The 19,664-nt window shown below is 39.1% G+C and overlaps 1 long non-coding RNA gene across 4 annotated transcripts in view; it reads right to left on the bottom strand.

Annotated features, from left to right (window-relative positions):
* Positions 1-7,795: 7,795 nt before the first annotated feature.
* LOC127485349 (uncharacterized) overlaps positions 7,796-19,664 on the bottom strand; it is a 35,525-nt gene continuing 23,656 nt past the window's right edge. The window contains exons 4-7 of one of the 4 annotated variants that reach the window (XR_011381179.1): positions 12,956-13,668; positions 11,799-11,877; positions 9,552-9,584; positions 7,796-8,479 (exon numbers count right to left, since the gene is read on the bottom strand). This is a non-coding gene — a long non-coding RNA (uncharacterized lncRNA). The remainder of the gene's footprint in view (positions 8,480-9,551; positions 9,585-11,798; positions 11,878-12,955; positions 13,669-19,664) is intronic. The other 3 variants (XR_011381178.1, XR_011381180.1, XR_011381177.1) reach the window with 3 other exon arrangements.

Here is a 19,664-nt window from a genome sequence, read left to right as displayed (position 1 = left end):
CGTATACATTTATAATAGTAATGTCTTCTTGTTGGGTAGATCCTTTAATCATTATATAGTGCCCTTCTCTGTCTCTTTTAATAGTTTTTATGTGAAAGTCTATTTTATCTGATATTAGGCTGGCCACACCAGCTCTTTTTTGATTTCTGTTAGCTTGGAGTCTCTTTTTCCATCCTTTCACTTTCAGTCTGCGTGCATCTTTGCTGATAAGGTGTGTCTCCTGAAGGCAGCGTATAGATGGATTCTCTTTCTTGATCCAAACAGTTAGTCTCTGTCTCTTGGTAGTAGAATTAAGACCATTCACATTCAGTGTGATTATTGTTAAGTACTGTCTTTTCTCATTCATGTTTCCTTAAACAAGCTGTTTATGTATTTTGAACTTTGTTTGTAGGTTACTCTACATTCACTTTTTTTGTAGTGAAGTTTTTGTTTTTGTATTTCTGTGTGCAGCACATCTTTGAGCAAGTGTTGTAGGGTTGGAAGCATGGATACAAATTCTTTCAGTTTCTGTTTGTCTTGGAAGATCTTTATTTCCCTTTCATTCATAAATGATAGCTTTGCAGGGTAGAGTATTCTAGGTTGGCATTGTTTGTCTTTTAAAACTTGAAATATATCATGCCATTATCTCCTTGCCTGTAGTGTTTGCAATGAGAAGTCTGGGGTGAGTCTGATTAACTTACCCCTGTATGTGATTTGTCATTTTTCTCTGGCACATTTTAGGATTTGTTCTTTGTGTGTCACTGAGCTGAGTGTTGCCACAATGTGTCGTGGTGAATTTCTCTTCTGGTCTACCCTGTACGGAGTCCTGGCTACCTGTTGAATTTGCCTGTTGTTATCCAGCTGCCTTTGTTTGAAGTTTTCTAGTCTGTCTTTCTTCCTTTCTTTCTTTCTTTCTTTCTTTCTTTCTTTCTTTCTTGACAGGCAGAGTGGACAGTGAGAGAGAGAGACAGAGAGAAAGGTCTTCCTTTTGCCATTGGTTCACCCTCCAATGGCCACCACAGCCGGCACGCTGTGGCCGGCGCACCATGCTGATCCGATGGCAGGAGCTAGGTGCTTCTCCTGGTCTCTCATGGGATGCAGGGCCCAAGCACTTGGGCCATCCTCCACTGCACTCCCTGGCCACAGCAGAGAGCTGGCCTGGAAGAGGGGCAACTGGGACAGAATCTGATGCCCCAACCAGGACTAGAACCCAGTGTGCCGGTGCTGCAAGGTGGAGGATTAGCCTAGTGAGCTGCGGTGCTGGCTCCTGATATTATTTCATTGAAAACACCTTCCAATCCAATCTCTCTTTCCACCCCCTCAGGGACTCCTATTATCCAAACATTACACCATTTGATTGAATCTTGTAGGTCTCTGACCATATTTTTTAATTTTTTAATTTCTTCTTCCTGTGTTTGACTGACTGTATTATTTCTGGAAGTTTGTCTTTGCATTCTGATATTCGGTCTTCTATTACATCTGTTCGATTTCTGAGGGATTCCATGGTGTTTTTTATATGGTCAATTGAGTTTTTCATTTCCAGTATTTCATTCTGGCTTCTCTTTAGGATCTCTAATCCTCGGGCTTGTTTTTCGTTCAGCTCTCGACACTGTTTCTCATTATTTCTAAGTAATCTGATTATTAATTTTTGGAATTCTTTTTCTGACATGCTTTCAATTTCTTCTTCTTCAGCCTCTGTTATGGTTCGTTTAGCCTACTCCATTGGCGAGTTTATATGTTCTTCCATATTCTTATTGTGGGTTTTTTTTTTTTTTTGGCATTCCATTTTTTGGCAGCCCTCCCTCACTGCCCGCCCCTGCATGAGGAGTGTCCTGTGGCTCCACTCCACCTTTGGGCTTCACCTCCGAAGGTTAATGTGGAGGCAGAGGCAGCTCTCCTTTAAGCCCGAATGTAAACAAACAAGATGGCTGCTTCCTGCCCACTGCAGCTCCGATTTGGGGGAGGGTAGAGGCAGAAAGGGTTCCTAGCTTGTTTAGTCCCTCAATTAGTCCCCCTGAACCACACACTCTTTCCGCAGGCGCTACTCACTCTGTTCGTTTTCTATTTCCTCCCCCACTCAGTCGTGCGTGTCTCAGTGTCCGTCCCAGGGTGGGTTGGGGGAGAGGCAGCGGCTGCTGTTGCAGAGGTGCTGGGTGAGTGCCCTGTCTCACCTCGGCTTCCAGCGCTGGTGCATACACACTCCTGCTGGTGTCCTGTGCTTCAGGTGTCTGTGTCCTCCTCGCAGGTCCACCCTGTCTCCCAAGTTTCGGAAGAGCTTCCCTTTCCCTGAAACTACAAATTCTCACCCCTCTTTGAACCTTCCCTTCCTGGACCATCGGTGTGCTCCCTCCCCATTCCGCCATCTTCAACCCGGTACTATGAGAGAGATGTATTTCCAAACTACATTTGTGCCGTGAAACAACAAAACTAGAAAATCATAATCTTTGTTTCAACTGTGTAAAATATAGCATAATACAAATGGTCCAGATGGTAATAGAATAATTAATTAACAGTTTGTCACCTGTTACAAACCACAACTGAAGTCTCTATGTGTGTGTATACTAGATGGGATTCCTGGTTCCTGGCTTTGGAGTGGCCCAGAACCTGCCATTGTGGTCATCTCAGGAGTGAAACAAATGGATGATCTCTTTCTCTGTCTCTTCCTCTGCCTTTCTCTGTTACTCTGCCTTTCAGATAATTAAATAAATCTTTAAAAATAAATCCATGAGCATATTAATATATTTTAAAATATGTATCATTAAAAATTTCATTTAATAAATACTTCTCAGGCTAAATGATACAAAACAAAATGAAATTCTACCTAAAAAAAGATTCTGTAATCCAACTGGAAAAAATTGTATCAATTATGGTACTGGGAATGAGCTAAGGTGCAGATTATTTTAAGTGCTGGTGATTCCCTACAGTTTTATATCTTCACTAGAATACACAGGAGATATGTTAGCAATGTGTGGTTTAACTTTCCCCTGTAGGAAGGGGAAAATATCAAAATAATTTGTAATAACAGGCCCACTTTTTTATAGCTAACAGATACTTGGTACATACTAATTAGTAGTTATATCATAGCTAAGAATAGAACCTTCTGACATGAAATCATCGAGCATTCTCAATTCACATTCTTCTATAGTTTCTGTCTTAATCAGTTCTCAAGCCCAAATCATTGACTGTAAGTTGATCATTGTGAGCTTCATATTTTACATTTCTATTTATCCAAATAGTAAACCAAGATATCATGAATAAAAGTTGTATAATTAAGATAGGAAGCAATAATTTAAAAACCAATGTCCATGACTTTAGTATAAAATAAAATGGAACCTTTGTATAAGTCATTTAATTTACTGTGTCTATAATTAAAGTACTTTGAATAAAATTAAATAATACTAGCACATCAGCAGATAACTTAAAGCTAAAGCTATTATAATAGATCAAGGAAGTTATTTGAATGGTATTTTCAAAGTCAGGATAATTCCTTTATTATTGCAAGATAATTACCATATGCCTTCAATCTTCCTTTAAATCTCAATTATCTCCTGTACCAACCTCTGTGAATAAGAATTATCCCAAACTTTTACCTGAAGTTTAAAAAATAATCTTGAAATTTAGATGATTCTAAGAAGGAAGAAAATATTTCTATTGTTTCATGAATTTCTAATAGTTCCAATATATCAAAAAGATATGCTAGGGCAGAGAAAAAATGCATTATTACCTGTCTCTTAAGTTAGACATGTTCTATCCTTTACGGGTGAACAATTATGGAATAAAATGTTAAGGGATATGTACAAAATGCAATGCAAGAGCTGACCAGATCAGAAACCTTGCAGTTTAATGTCAATTTTGCTAGATAAGGGAAAAAAATTCAGTCATTCCAGGTTATCTTACTCCAACTAAAAATACTGTGGAGGCTGGTGCCATGGCTCACTAGGCTAATCCTCCGCCTGTGGCACTGGTACTCCAGGTGCTAGTCCTGGTTGGGGTGCCAGTTCTGTCCTGGTGGCTCCTCTTGTAGTCCAGCTCTCTGCTGTGGCCTGGAAAGGCAGTGGAGGATGGCCCAAGTGCTTGGGCCCTGCTCCCACATGGGAGACCAGGAAGAAGCACCTGGCTCCTGGCTTCAGTTTGGCTCATTTGGTAGCAGCCATTTGGGGGCTGAACCAATGGAAGGAAGACCTTTCTCTCTGTCTCTCTCTCACTGTCTAACTCTGCCTGTCAAAAAAAAAATACTGTGGTGGAAAGAGACTATATAGATTTTAAAATTATTTTTGATCAAAATCATTTTGCATTGCCAATTTTTATCTAGTGTACAACTGGATTTTCATATAACCTATTTCAGTAATTGCTCTATAAATAAATTTTATTTAATATTTGTATATAGTGAGGCTGACACTATGCCATAATGGCTTAAAGTGCCACCTGACATGTTGGCATCCCATATAGCTGCCTGTTTGTGTTCTATCTGTTCCAATTCCAATCCAACTCCCTACTAATGTGCCTGGAAATGATGCCCCAAGTGCTTCAGCCCCTTCCTCCCATATAGGAGACCCAGGACAAACTCATGGCTCCTCGCTTCAGCCTGCCTGAACCCTGACCATTGTAGTAATTTGGGGATTGAACCACTGAATGGGAGATCTCTCTTCTGTCTGTCTCTGTCTCTCCTCTCTCTGCAAGTCTGCTTTTCCAATCAACATTTTTTTAAAAGGTGTATATAGTGTCACAATATTTTACATCGTTTATTCTTGTGTAGCTTCTTTCATAGGCAGATGCCAATAGTTCCATAAGAGTCCACAGAAATGACTAACACAAAATATGCCAACAAACTGGAAAATCTGGAAGAAATGGATAGCTGTCTGGAAACATACCATCTACCCAAACTGAGACATAAAGACATAGAAAAGCTAAGCAGACCAAAAACCAAGATGAAGACTGAATCAGTAATAAAAACCCTCCCAACAAGAAAAGCCCAGCACCAAATGACTTCACTGTTCAATTCTACCAGACTTCTAAAGAATTAATTGTATTCTGCTCAAACTATTCAAAACAACTGAAAGGGAGGGAATCCTCCCCAACTCCTATGAGGCCAGAATCATCTTAATTTCAAGTAACTCAACAACAAAACAAAGAAACCAGTTAATAAATGTGCAAAGGACTTGAATAGGCTTTTTTTTTAAAGATAAAATTCAAATGGCCAACAAATACATGAAAAAATGCTCAGAATCACTAGCCATCATGGAAACGTGAATTAAAAACCAGAATGAAGTTTCCCCTCATCCCAGCTAGAATAGCAACCACATAGAAATCAACAAAACATAAATGCTGGTTAGGATGTTGGGAAAATGTTCCCTAATATACAATTTTTGGGAACATAAACTAGTATGGACATTGTGGAAGACACTATGGAGATTCCTCAGAATCTGAAAATAGATCTACTATATGACTAGCAATCCCACTTATGGGAATTATCCAAATGAAATGAAATCAGCATATGGAAAAATTTATGTGTACCCAAAAGTTTATTTCGGCTCAATTCACAATAGCTTAGTTATGGAATCAACCAATGCTGGATAAACAAAGTATTGTATATATACATAATGGAATACTAATCAGCAATAAAAAAGGAATGAAATCTTACTTTTATGAAAGATTTGGAACAGGTTTTTAACACTTTTATTTTTAAAGATTTATTTATTTGCTCTTTTTTTAAAGATTTATTTTATTTACTTGAAAGACAGAGTCACAGAGAAAAATAGAGACAGAGGTTGTACATCTGCTGGTTCACTCTCCAGATGGCCACAATGGCTAGAGCTGTGCCGATCCAAAGCCAGGAGCCAGGAGCTTCTTCCAGATCTCCCATGTGGGTACAGGGGCCCAAGCACTTGGGCCATCTTCTATTGCTTTCCCAGGCAATAGCACAGAGCTGGATTGGAAGAGGAGCAGCCAGGACTACAATGGGCACCTATATGGGATGCTGGCGCTTCAGGCCAGGACTTTAACCCACTGTGCTACAGTGCCGGCCCCAGGATTTATTTATTTATGAGACAGAAAGAGCTACAGAGAGAAAGAAGAGACACACAGAGATCTTCCATCTATTGTTTCACTTCCCAGATGGCTACATATCTGAGACTGGGACAGGCTGAAGCTAGCATCCAAAAGATTCTTATGGGTCTCCCACAGGGGTAGCAGGGGCCCAGAGACATGGACCATTTTCCATTATTTTGGAAATATATTTTAAAAATAATTACATAATATTTATTTTAAATAAGTTCACACAATGCCTAGATATAAAATGCATTGTATTCTTCTGTCAGATTATAACTTCCTCACACACACAAACAGCACCTTGCTTATAGCATGGGATTAAGGTAATCACAAGATCTCTGGCATGATTTGCCCACCTTCAGTCTCCAACCTTCAATGCCACTGCAGAGAACTCTTTCTTAAAAGGTAAATCTTATCCAGTCACATACTTCTTTACAATTCCATCAATAGCATTTAGATTAAAATACAAATTCCTGAGTTTGGCATACTAGATCCTCTAATATCTTACTCTTTCTAATCTATCTCCTATTTTCATAGAACTATGTGGCTTGAGCTATGCTGAACCGTATGTACATGGATTGTGTACTTCATTCTGCTGTCCTGAGGTGTGGGACTATATGGCCCACTTTGCACAGTGTGTCCATCTTTTTCTTAGTGAATTGCACTTCATTCTTAAAGACCAGTCTAGACATTACTTTCTTCTAAGAAGCCTTTCCTGACCGGAGACTAGTTAGGGTGACTCTTTTGTACTCTAAGAGCAAAAAGATGTTTGAGTACTTATCATAAGATACCATCAGTTTTGAAGCCTCCAAGAGGATTATTTTCTTGCTCAGTGGCCTCAGCAGATGGCATATGGCAGTAATTAAGGCATGTTAAATAAATCATATAAAGAATCGAGATATCAAGGATTAGAACTGCAAATACACAATAAAAAACTTTCAACTAAACCTTACATGGTAGACTATGAAAAATATCTGAAAGGAAATAAGCTACAGAACTATCTAAATGTTTATGTAAATTATCTTTAAGTTTTTGTTTTTTATTCTTAAGCATAGTTTCCGTAGGTAAAAACAAACATAAGGTGATTTTTTTGAAAATTAATTAAAGATGAAACAAGAGAATAACTACAAATTTTAGTAAATAGAATACAGCGCTTTGATAAAACAGAGGCCATAGAAATTAATGTACAATGCAATCATATTTATGCACATAACATGAAGCAAATTACTTAAATTCACTACTTCTCAGTTAGATGCTATTCTTCTAATCCTAACTTCTATGAAAGTAGCAAACAAGTAGGAAACTAGTTAGAATAGTAAAATATTACAAATATCTACACACATACTATTATGAACTATGATCTTGAGCAAGAAATATTGCTGCCAATTTTGAAAGCATTTCAGATAATGCTTAATTTCCAGAATTAAGTACTATTAAATAGAAAGAGAAAATAAAACATCTATAAGGAGCACAACTATGTGATTCTACCTGAAAATGATCTCATTATAGTTGGATATCTATAAATTTCAAATGGTGAAAATACTAGAAAGGGAATTATAAAAAAGAACACCTCTGGATCTCCAGAGCACTTTTCAATGAGGTGCAGAGTTGACTAGACATAGTAAATAAGGTTAATGCCAAAATTTCACTTTAATAGGTTATTTTCCAAGCAGAAAGGGATTCTGTAAACAGTTAAAAGTGAACACACACACACACACACACACACCTGTTTATAAATTCTATGTAGGGTTGTCATATGGCTAACCCACTGTAGGGGACTATGTAGAACCTGAGATCCGTTGTTGTAGGATGTCCAAACATCAGTCAGTATAGGTCACATCATCTATTTAAACCAATTCTCTGGAGATAAATGTGTTGAAAATAGTGTCTCATCTTTGATAGTGCAGTCCTCTATGAGGACTTTCTTTGTCTAGCTCTCCTGAGAGCAAATCTCTAAATCTTCTGTTAGAATGAAGAATCAGCAATCATGTTGTTGAATAAGGTTGTTGAAAGGAATAAGAGTTTATGCTCCTTAAATCCAAGCACTCACCACAGCCCTCACAAATTTGGATCAAACATTCTAAATTAATTATAGAATTCTGTTTAGCTGTTCCTCCCAACATCCAAAACTATTAACATCTCCTGACTTCTGTTTGTTTCTTTCCTCTTCTCTCTGCTCCAGCACAATATGGCTTCTTAAATGTCCTAATGCTAATCTCTACAGGTATAGGGGAGGTAGCTAGAGGAAATGCACTTATTTATCCCAATTCATTTAACCTAAGGGTATAGTATTTTTATTTTTATGTTTTACAATTGTTATAACTTAAAATATTAATTATATATTTAGTAGTGTTCTACCAAAGCTAATGACATTAAATACAGACTTCTGTTAGAAATTTCCCATTTCTTCTTCCAGCATCAGTAAAATGGTGTCAGGCTTCAAAGATGGAGGCTGGGTAAAGAAGAGGAAAGAAAACAGAAAAAAGAAAGAAAACAGAGTCTTTGAATAATTTGTTCCATATTTATTTATTCTTTCAAAAATATACCTACATCTTATGCTTCCAAATACGTATATTTGGCACGACTTGTTATGATATTATGATTTTTCTATCCATTGCTGGAATCTTTATAATTAAATATGCCATTTAAGAAAACTTGCAAAAAGTATTTTTGTTTTCTTTAGGTTTAAAGATTTATTTATTTGAAAGGCAGAGTTACAGAAGGAGAAGAAGGAGAAGGAGAAGGAAAAGAGAGAGCGAGAGTGCTCCCATCTGCTGATTCACTTCCTAGATGACTGTAACACCCAAGGCTGGGCCAGGCTTAAGCTAAGAGCCAGGAACTTCTGGGTGCCACATGGGTGGCAGGGTCTCATGAACTTGGGTCATCTTCTGCTACTTTCTAGATGCATTGTCAGGGATCTGGATCAGAAGTGGGGCAGCTGAGGCACAAACCAGCATCCATATAGGATGATGGCATTGCAGGTGGTGGCTTAACTAGCTATACCAAATGCCAGATCCTCAATTTTATTTTTAAAAAATAGTTAAATATCCCATTGGTTCTAATGTATGGTAATATTAAGTAGGAACAGCAAAGAATACCTAATGATTTCCAGAATTTACAAGGCTGAGAAAATTTTGATTGATGTAATTAAAAGTTTTTCTATGAGACTTCCAAGAAAACATGAGAAAAACTCCATTTTATTACACACTAATTTTTCCATATTAGGTATGACACTTTCCTGAATTTGATAAATAATGAAATACTTTCTCTGAGATTTTGAGTACGGAAATTAAAACAAATATTATTTCATCATTAAATGTCTTCAATTTAAAAAAGCTGTAATAGTATATAATTATTATCACTTAGTTTGCCAAATAATTAAATCAAAGTGATAAAAGTGTAAATATCTTCAATATTGAATATAACTTATGTATGAGCTCTGAAAGAAATCCTATTTTTTTCAATTTAAAAATATCCTAATATACTATAATTCATTGGGAAATTATTCTGTTGAGTATTCTTACCTAATACTGCCTTAAATGGTAATCCTATGGTCACTGTAAAAAACAAACCATTATCATTATTGATAGAACACAGAAAAAGCCTTTAAAATATCATCACTTAAAACATTATAAGAGCTAAAATATGATATAACATCTTATCTTAAAACCCAATTGAATTAATACGATTCAAAATTTTCAAATATTCAGATATTTCATACTGCCAAGTAAATAACCAAATTAATTGGCATGTTTATGTGGTGCTGGCATCACAGGCAGTGGTTGAACATGTTGAGCCACAATGTCAGCTCCAAACTGCAAATAATTTTCTTTATATTGAACCCTGGAAATGATTAAGAATCTGTTAGTTCTCACTCTGTCTCTCCTTCTCTCTGTCAGCCTCCTTTCAACTAAATAAATCTCTAAGGAAAATGAGATCAGTGCTGTGGTACTGGTGTGGTGAGCTACTACCTCTAAGTCTCAGCTACTCCACTTCTATTCCAGCTCCCTGCTAATGTGCCTGGGGAAGCAGTGGAAAATGACTTAAATACTTTTGCTCCTATCACCCCATGGGTGACCCAGATCATTGAGTTTCTGGCTCCTGCTTTCAGTCTGGCTCAACCTAACTGTTGCAGCCATTTGAGGATGGATGGATGATGGATGATCAGTTTTTCTCTCTCCCTTCCTCCCTTCCCATCATTCTGCTATTCAAATAGATAGAATAAAACTTTTTATTTTTAATTTTATTAGAGAGAGAGAGAGAGAGAGACTCCATCTACTGGTTCATTACCCAAATAGCTTCAATGGACAGAGCTGGGCCTGTCTGAAGCTAGGAGCCAGCAGCTTCTTCTGTGCACAGGGGACCAAGTACATTATTTATAGAAATAAACTAGGCAATAAGCTTTAAAATGCAAACTGACATTAAGAAGTCTAATATGAAATTTATATGTTCATGAAAATACTCTAAATTTTCTTACCATTAACTTTATACTCAATAAAATATTTTGACCTCATATTAAAAATAAATGTATAAATGTTATTATTTTTTGTTTTGTTTTGTTTTCTTTTTTAACTTTTATTTGATGAATATAAATTTCCAAAGTACAGAATATGGATGACAATGGCTTCCCCCCCATAACGTCCCTCCAAACCGCAACCCTCCCCTTATCCAATCCCTCTCCCCTTCCATTCACATCAAGATTCATTTTCGATTCTCTTTATATACAGAAGATCAGTTTAGCATACATTAAGTAAAGATTTCAACAGTTTGCTCCCACACAGAAACATAAAGTGAAAAATACTGTTTGAGTACTAGTTATAGCATTAAATCTCAATGTACAGCACACTAAGGACAAAGATCCTACATGAGGAGTAAGTGCACAGTGACTCCTGTTGTTGACTTAACAAATTGACACTCTTGTTTATGGCCTCAGTAATCACCCTAGGCTCTTGTCATGAGCTGCCAAGGCTATGGAAGCCCCCTGAGTTCACTGACTCTGATCATATTTAGACAAGGCCATGGTCAAAGTGGAAGTTCTCTCCTCCCTTCAGAGAAAGGTACCTCCTTCTTTGATGACCCATTCTTTCCACTGGGATCTCACTCACGGAGATCTTTCATTTAGGTTTTTTTTTCCCCCAGAGTGTCTTAGCTTTCCATGCCTGAAATACTCTCATAGGCATTTCAGCCGGATCCGCATGCCTTAAGGGCTGATTCTGAGGCCAGAGTGCTGTTAGGACATTTGCCATTCTATGGGTCTGCTGTGTATCTCACTTCCCATGTTGGACCATTCTCTCCCTTTTTGATTCTATCAGCTAGTATTTGCAGACACTATTCTTGTTTATGTGATCCCTTTGGTTCTTAGTCCTATCATTATGATCAATTGTGAACAGAAATTGATCAGTGGGACTAGTGAGATGGCATTGGTACATGCCACCTCGATGGGATTGAATTCGAATCCCCTGGTATGTTTCTAACTCTACTGTTTGAGGTAAGTCAGCTTGAGCATGTCCCGAATTGCACATCTCTTTCCTCTCTTATTCCCACTCTTATATTTAACAGCGATCACTTTTTAGTTAAGTTTCAGCACTTAAGAAGAATTGTGTATTGCTGTATTATAAGATCCCTCTAATTCTAAATGCCTGTGACTCTTAAATCATTAGCATTTATTGACTTCTTTTCACCTAAGAAAGCATCATAATTTACACTTACTTGACTTTTATGTATCAATATATGCTTTTGCAAGAGTCATATAATGTATGTAGGGTATATACCTTGCTTCCAGTAAAGTTGCCATGCTCAGTCCTGTAAGCTGTGAACAAGACAGTTTCAGTTCTTCAGCATTACACACAACTGTAAATTCCAGCAGCGTAACAGAAGTATTATCAGTATATACAAAGGAAGATAGAGATTTACAAAATTTTTAGAAAGGCATTAGTATAGTAAATAAATATATTTCTTTCTAAAGTTATAACATTTGAATATTTAGAGCAGGAAAACTAAACAAGTCCTTGCCAATAATAACCTATATTGAGGCCTATATAGAACTCATTTTCCATCTTATGATACTAAAAGAATTGGGGTTATAAGGAAAAAATGAAGTCACACATGCAGAAATTTTAACCAAAACAGAATATAGATAGTGTATTTGTGTCATCTATAATCAAACACATAAGAACATACTATATTCCAGTAAATGATTTCTGAATATTTTTAAGTTTTATTGATGAGGGAATTTCCTTTTCATTGTACAGCAGTTATTCCCCTTTCCATAAAAGTGAAAATGATATTTCTCTTTCTTTTAAGATTTATTCTATTTATTTGAAAGACAGGGACACAGAGAGAGGTAGAGACAGAGAGAGAGGTCTTCCATCCGTTGGCTCACTCCCCAGATGACCACAATGGCCAGAGCTGTGCCAATCCAAAGCCAGGAGACAGGAGCCTCCTACGGGTCTCCCATGTGGGTACAGGGGCCTAAGGACTTGGACCATCCTCCACTGCCATCTCAGGCCACAGCAGAGAGCTGGATCAGAAGAAGAGAAGCTGGGACTAGAACCTATGCCTATATGGGATGTCGGCGCTCCAGGCCAGGGTGTCAACCCATTGAGCCACAGCGCCAACCCTCCAAAATGATGTTTCTTTAAATTAAAAGAAATGGATGAAGTAATTCTGTAAAATATGTGAATTTTAATTGATCCATCAGAATTTATTGATATACAGACACACAGAAAATAAGTGCTTTTACATCTTATCATACAGATCATGATAGTACAGCACCTGATATACTGTGCAGAAGATTCTACAGTTACTTACAGTCCCAGTAACTTTACATATGGAATAATCTGCTTGTTTAGAGAATTTCCCAGAATCTTTTACCTACACAGCATTTAACATTAGCTTCTTGAACCCCTCCACTTTTCGTCTTACTTACTCTGAGTCCCAATCAATACAGGAAAATGGCTGTGGAATCACTCTTTTGCTGAGTAATGGGAAGATGAAGAAATTAATGAGGAAAGAGAATTGTACAGCAAAGACCAAGACAAACCACAGGAGGTCAGGAAAGTCATCTGACCAAGTGAACTACATGCTCTGTCTTTTAATGCTTTTCTTTTCTTGCTTAAAAAGAGATCAGGGCTATTGCTATCTTTGATAACTAAGGAGAAGATAACCACAATGCTCAAGAAAAGTGAGTCAATAAGACACCAGAGCTAAGAAAAAATCCCAGAAAATAAAAAATAGAAAAAATCACCATGCACTCCCTTCACAGTTCCTGAAATAACAATGAAATAGAGCAAATATAAAATTAGAATATAAGGCCGGCACTGCGGCTCAATAGGCTAATTCTCCACCTGTGGTGCCAGCACACGGGGATCTAGTCCCGGTCCAGGAGCTGGATTTCTGTCCTGCTTGCACCTCTTCCAGTCCAGTTCTCTGCTGTGGCCCGGGAGTGCAGTGGAGGATCACCCAAGCCCTTGGGCCCTGCACCTGCATGGGAGACCAGGAGAAGCACCTGGCTCCTGGCTTCGGATCAGTGTGGTGCGCCGGCCGCAGTGCGCTGGCTGCGGCGGCTGTTGGAGGGTGAACCAACGGCAAAAAGGAAGTCCTTTCTGTCTGTCTCTCTCTCTCTCACAATGTCCACTCTGCCTGTAAAACAAACAAAAACAAACAAAAAATTATAATATAAAAAAACCTCATGGCAGTGTAAGGAATTTTAACCTTTTTTTTTCCGTTTTTAAAATATAACATTTATTGCTTTAGATGGTTTGATACAGAACAGCTTTCTTTTCATTCTGAATCTGGAAGTTCTATACAACTGAATACAAAGAGGAACAAAAAGTACCAAAACCAAACTTGTGATTCTCTGTTCATGTGGCATAAACCAGTTTTGTACATAACGTGTAGCAGCAGTTTTTTAAGTTCTCTTTAGAAAAATATGAATTCTACACATTTATTATTGTTTCCTGTTTAATGCATGGGCTGAAATCAATAGGATCAACTTCCTTCTTGAAGAGAGAGGGGAGAGGAAAGAGACGAACGTCTGACGAATCTTTCTGAATGGGCAACCGAGCTGCGTGCGAGACCGCCCTGGGGACTTCGCTCTCACAGCCAGACGCTTCCTCCTGTAGTGATTGACTCTCAGCATCGTGTCCATTAATCAGAGAGAAAAAACAAAAAACAAAAAACAAACAAACAAAAAAAAAAAAACAAAAAAAAACTTGCACCTCAAAAAACTTTTCAGAAGATCCATATATATACACACATATATATATATATATATATATTTTTTTTTGTAAAAGCCTTGAGAGAAGGAGAGAGAGAATAATCAAACAAAATGTATGGAAACAAATTAGCTGGACATGCAAAGTAAGCTACGATTCACCCAGAGTTTAAACAAATCACAAACTTCACAGTTTAATACTCGGGGAGGGGACGAGAACAACAAACAAGTAATACATCTCTCAACCTCACTAATAAAATGTGGCAAGACCTTACTACGGGGGCGGGGGCACAGATCAAGGCTAAATAAAGCTTTAACTCCATAGCGATTACTGCGGCGGCAGCCCCGGCCCCGCGGCTTGCTGGGAGCGATTCCTGCTACATCTCACCGCAGCCTGGTTAGTCACGGCTCCTCCCCACAGCACTGCGGGTCTGGCGTGGAGAGTCGGAGAGAGAGACAGAACACAAGGAACCCCAAATAACAACGAAAAGAAAAACTGTAGTAACAATAGAGAGAGACCACAAGGGCTGCGGGAACTGGTTTCACATAAACAGACCAAGGGGCCAGCGGCTGTCACCTGCACTTGCCTCCACGGAAAATGGAAGCCCGTTTGGGAACTGGCTCGTGCCTCCCCGTTACAGGTCAAAGCCAGCTCTGCCTCCCTTGTTAGCCTTCTGCACGCCCAGACTATGCTTTCCATCCTCTAAGTGTCTCCACCTCCCTCAGGGCCCCTGCCACCAGACCAACCCGTGAGCAAGGGGGAGAGGGACACGCGTGCTTTCACGTGCATGGACACAAGCACAGGAGGGGCGCCTGGAACCAGGAGGGGCTGGAGGGGGCGGGCAGGAGGCAGCATATATATATAACATAAGTGATTAAAAATATCTAAACAGAGAAGACAGTTAATTTTTTTAGAAATCAGAAGAGAGAAACACTATTTAAAAATTACTGTGGCAACACACAAAAGGGATGGAAAATTGTTACCTCAACTAGCATAGTGACACTGAGAGTATAAAAGGGGGAAATACGACCTACAGAGAAAAGGTGGGTCAGTTTTATTTATTTATTTTTTATTTTTTTGACAGGCAGAGTGGACAGTGAGAGAGAGAGACAGAGAGAAACGTCTTCCTTTGCCGTTGGTCCACCCTCCAATGGCTGCCGAAGCCAGCGCGCTGCAGCTGGCGCACCGTGCTGATCCGAAGGCAGGAGCCAGGAGCTTATCCTGGTCTCCCATGGGGTGCAGGGCCCAAGCACTTGGGCCATCCTCCACTGCACTCCTGGGCCACAGCAGAGAGCTGGCCTGGAAGAGGGGCAACTGGGACAGAATCCGGTGCCCCGACTGGGACTAGAACCCAGTGTGCCGGCACCGCAAGGTGGCGGATTAGCCTATTGAGCCATGGCGCCTGCCAAGGGTCAGTTTTAACAGTTGAAAAAAAGAGATCATAAAGAACAGGAATGAAATTAACTGAAACGATGAGTAGAGAAAAGTTTGGGAGAAAAAAGCATGGTTTGTTGAGATATATTAATGAAAGAATTACACATAAACTCCAGCAAACAATAGGACATGGATAATTAAAACCAGAGTTATATCCAAACTCAGAGCAAGCAAAAACATTCCACTTTCATACGTTCATGCTTAAAATCCCCATAAATGCTACATCATTATCATTCAAGGTTTCATGACATTTCAATACAAATTAACATATTTGCAGTCTAAGATGTGTACTTCTCCTATATTTCTGACATTAGGATGTGCTAGCAAATGGTGGCATGCCATCATTGAAAGGCTTTTGATTTTTTGTATTTGAAACAATAATGGTATATTTTACTATGATGACATCATGAAATCAATAAAACTGCTATCCCTGAAGCATACTAATCTTTTAGTTTAAAAATATTTGCACTTTTCAGTTAATGCCAATTCTGATATTTCTTTTAACCAAGACAAAGGAAGATGATCAGCTACCACAAGAACATGACAAACAAAATCTACCTTTTGAAATCCTAAATAGAATGAAAGCAAGCATCATCATATTATTTTATAACATTAAACCCAGTAAAAAAAGGTCAGAATAATGACAACATAACAGAGATTTATGATTATATTCTAAATGCTGGAATGGCATCTTTGATAAGTAGTAATTACATGAAAATATTTCTACCTCTTAGGCAAAAAACTGAAAAAAAAAAAACACTGAAATGCTGTGGTTCACACTGAAACTATCAAATCATTTTAGTCTGGAAGGCTACTACAGTGACTGATTTGCTTACAATTTCCCATTGTTAGAGGAACACATTTCAAACTAGAATGAAAAGTCAAATATCAGCATACATACATACATGCAGACACACACACACACACACACACACACACAATGTATATTTGGGGGAAGGCTTCAGGCTTTCTGAAAATTCATTATCTAATAGTGCTTTAAAAATTCTTAGATTTTTTTAATTTAAAACCAACATTCCTGGTTTTAAGCGGTGTTAATAGCCTAAAAATATGTTCCTGATCCAAGCTCAAAATAATAACAGAAATAGATAGGAAAATAATACAAACAATAAAAAGCAGAAAAAGGGTAATAGTTTAAGATGAAATAAAAAATGTAGTACAGGAAAGATGGTGGAATAGGAAGGGAGCACACTGATAGTCCGGGTAGAGACAGTTTAATAAAAGTGGAGATACTGCAGATTCAAGGAAGAGTAGGGGAAGAAACAGCAGAAGAAACTCTTCCGGAACGTGTGATTCACAGTGGACCTGCATGGAGAGCGTGGGAGCCCACAGTTCGGGACACCAGTGGCAGACTCAACAGACCAGCGCTGGAATGCGAGGTGAGCCGAACCTCAATAACCCGAGACACTGGCAGGCAAGCCGGGAGAGGAGACTAGAGGGAACGACCCCTGGGGGGGAAAAGTTCACCAGGCTAACTGGAAGAGAGAGAGAGAGAGAAAAAAAAAAGGTGACTGGTACGGACACAGGTTTCTCTCTCTCTGCTCACCTCTCAAGGGCGAGTAAGACAAAGAGCAGGCGCCATCTTGGACTTACGTCATAAGCAGAGCGACCTCAGGTCTGCATCGGCCCTGAGCCTAGCAGAAAAACCTGACTCTGGGTGGGGCGAATTAACAGGAGATTAGGACCTAGTAAATTTGTGGTGCTACTGAACTGAGACTATGAAAAAAGAGACGGTGGGGGAGAGAACCCACAGAATTCACATGAGTACTCTCCAGAGATGCTACAATTCCGTAACTTTGGCAACCCAGTGGGAGACTGAAAGAGAATCTGAGCCCACCCTGAGGGCAGAACAGATTCCCTGTGTGGTCCTCGGGAAAGAGCTTCCAATCTCTGGCTCCTGTGGGTATATCATTAGCCTGCTAACTACCTCCAACTTTGTTCAGCTGTGCGGAATTACTTCCCTTTTGAATCAAAAAAAGAAAGAGAGAGAGAGAGAGATCTACCATGCCTAACCTGGGAGTATCACCTTTGGCACACCAAACAGAGCTCTCAGGCCACAACCATCTCAAGCCTCTAAGGCTCCATCAAAAACAGACAGTCCACTTAATCTAGAGTCTTAGTATAACAAGAAAAAGCACCACAGTGAAGAAACCAAATATCTCCAATATGCCAAATAACAAACGCAAAAACCGAGGTAATAAAAACAAGGAAGTCACCATGACGCCCCCAAATGAAAAAGACACCCCAATTCAAGATTATGAAGATGATGACATAGAAGAAATGCAAGAAGCAGATCTCAAAAAATTGATAAGAACATTAAGAAGTTCTCAAAAACAAATTCTTGAACTACAGAAATCCTTAATGGACAAGATAGAAAATCTCTCTTGTGGCCGGCGCCGCGGCTCACTAGGCTAATCCTCCGCCTAGCGGCGCCGGCACACCGGGTTCTAGTCCCGGTCGGGGAGCCGGATTCTGTCCCGGTTGCCCCTCTTCCAGGCCAGCTCTCTGCTGTGGCCAGGGAGTGCAGTGGAGGATGGCCCAAGTGCTTGGGCCCTGCACCCCATGGGAGACCAGGAAAAGCACCTGGCTCCTGGCTCCTGCCATCGGATCAGCGCGGTGCGCCGGCAGCAGCGCGCCGGCCGCGGCGGCCATTGGAGGGTGAACCAACGGCAAAAGGAAGACCTTTCTCTCTGTCTCTCTCTCTCACTGTCCACTCTGCCTGTCAAAAAAAAAAATAAAAAAATTAAAAAAAAAAAAAAAAAGAAAATCTCTCTAGTGAAAATGAAATATTAAGGAGGAATCAAAATGAAATGAAACAACTAGTACAACAGAAAACTGTGATAGTGACTGAAGTGAAGAATTCAATAGATCAAATGAAAAACACAATAGAGAGCCTTACAAACAGAATGGGTGAAGCAGAAGAGAGAATATCGGACTTAGAAGAGAGAACAGGAAAGGATACAGTCAGACCAAGGAAAAGAAGAGGAAATTAGGAATCTAAAACATATTGTCGGGAATCTTCAGGATACTATTAAAAAACCCAACATTCGGGTTCTAGGAGTTCCTGAAGGCATGGAGAGGGAGAAAGGATTAGAAGGCCTTTTTAGTGAGATACTAGCAGAAAATTTCCCAGGTTTGGAGAAGGACAGTGACATCCTAGTACAGGAAGCTCATAGAACCCCCAATAAACATGACCAAAAGAGATCCTCACCACGAAAAGTGGCAATTAAACTTACCACAGTGAAACATAAAGAAAAGATCCTAAAATGTGCAAGAGAGAAACATCAGATTACTCTCAGAGGATCTCCAATCAGACTCACAGCAGACTTCTCATCAGAAACACTACAGGCTAGGAGGGAATGGCAAGACATAGCACAGGTGCTAAGAGAGAAAAATTGCCAGCCCAGAATATTATATCCTGCTAAGCTCTCATTTGTGAATGAAGGTGAAATAAAGACCTTTCATAGCAAATGGAAATTGAAAGAGTTTGCCGCCACTCATCCAGCCCTGCAAAAGATACTTAAAGATGTGCTACACTCAGAAACACAGAAACACGGCCATCAATATGAAAGAAGGGAAAGGAAGAAAAACCACCAGTAAAAGAGAATGGGAAGCTCAAAGCATCTACTAGAAAATATCTCCGGGAAAATGGCAGGGCAAAGTCACTATGTATCAATAGTCACATTGAACATTAAATGGTCTTAACTCTTCAGTTAAAAAACACCAATTGGCTGATAGGCTCAAGGAACACAACCCAACTATTTGTTGCCTACAAGAAACACATCTCTCTAACAAAGATGCATGCAGACTGAAAGTGAAAGGTTGGAAAAAGATATTCCATGCCAACAGAAACCAAAAAAAAGCAGGTGTAGCCATATTAATATCAGACAAAATAAACTTTAATACAAAAACTGTTAAGAGAGACAAAGAGGGGCACTATATAATGATTAAGGGTTCAATTCAACAGGA

This window comes from Oryctolagus cuniculus, chromosome 12, assembly GCF_964237555.1.
Source record: "Oryctolagus cuniculus chromosome 12, mOryCun1.1, whole genome shotgun sequence".
Taxonomy (NCBI): Eukaryota; Metazoa; Chordata; class Mammalia; order Lagomorpha; family Leporidae; genus Oryctolagus; species Oryctolagus cuniculus.
The sequence above is the reverse complement of the archived record's forward strand: the minus strand, read 5'-3'. Positions and strand labels throughout refer to the sequence as shown.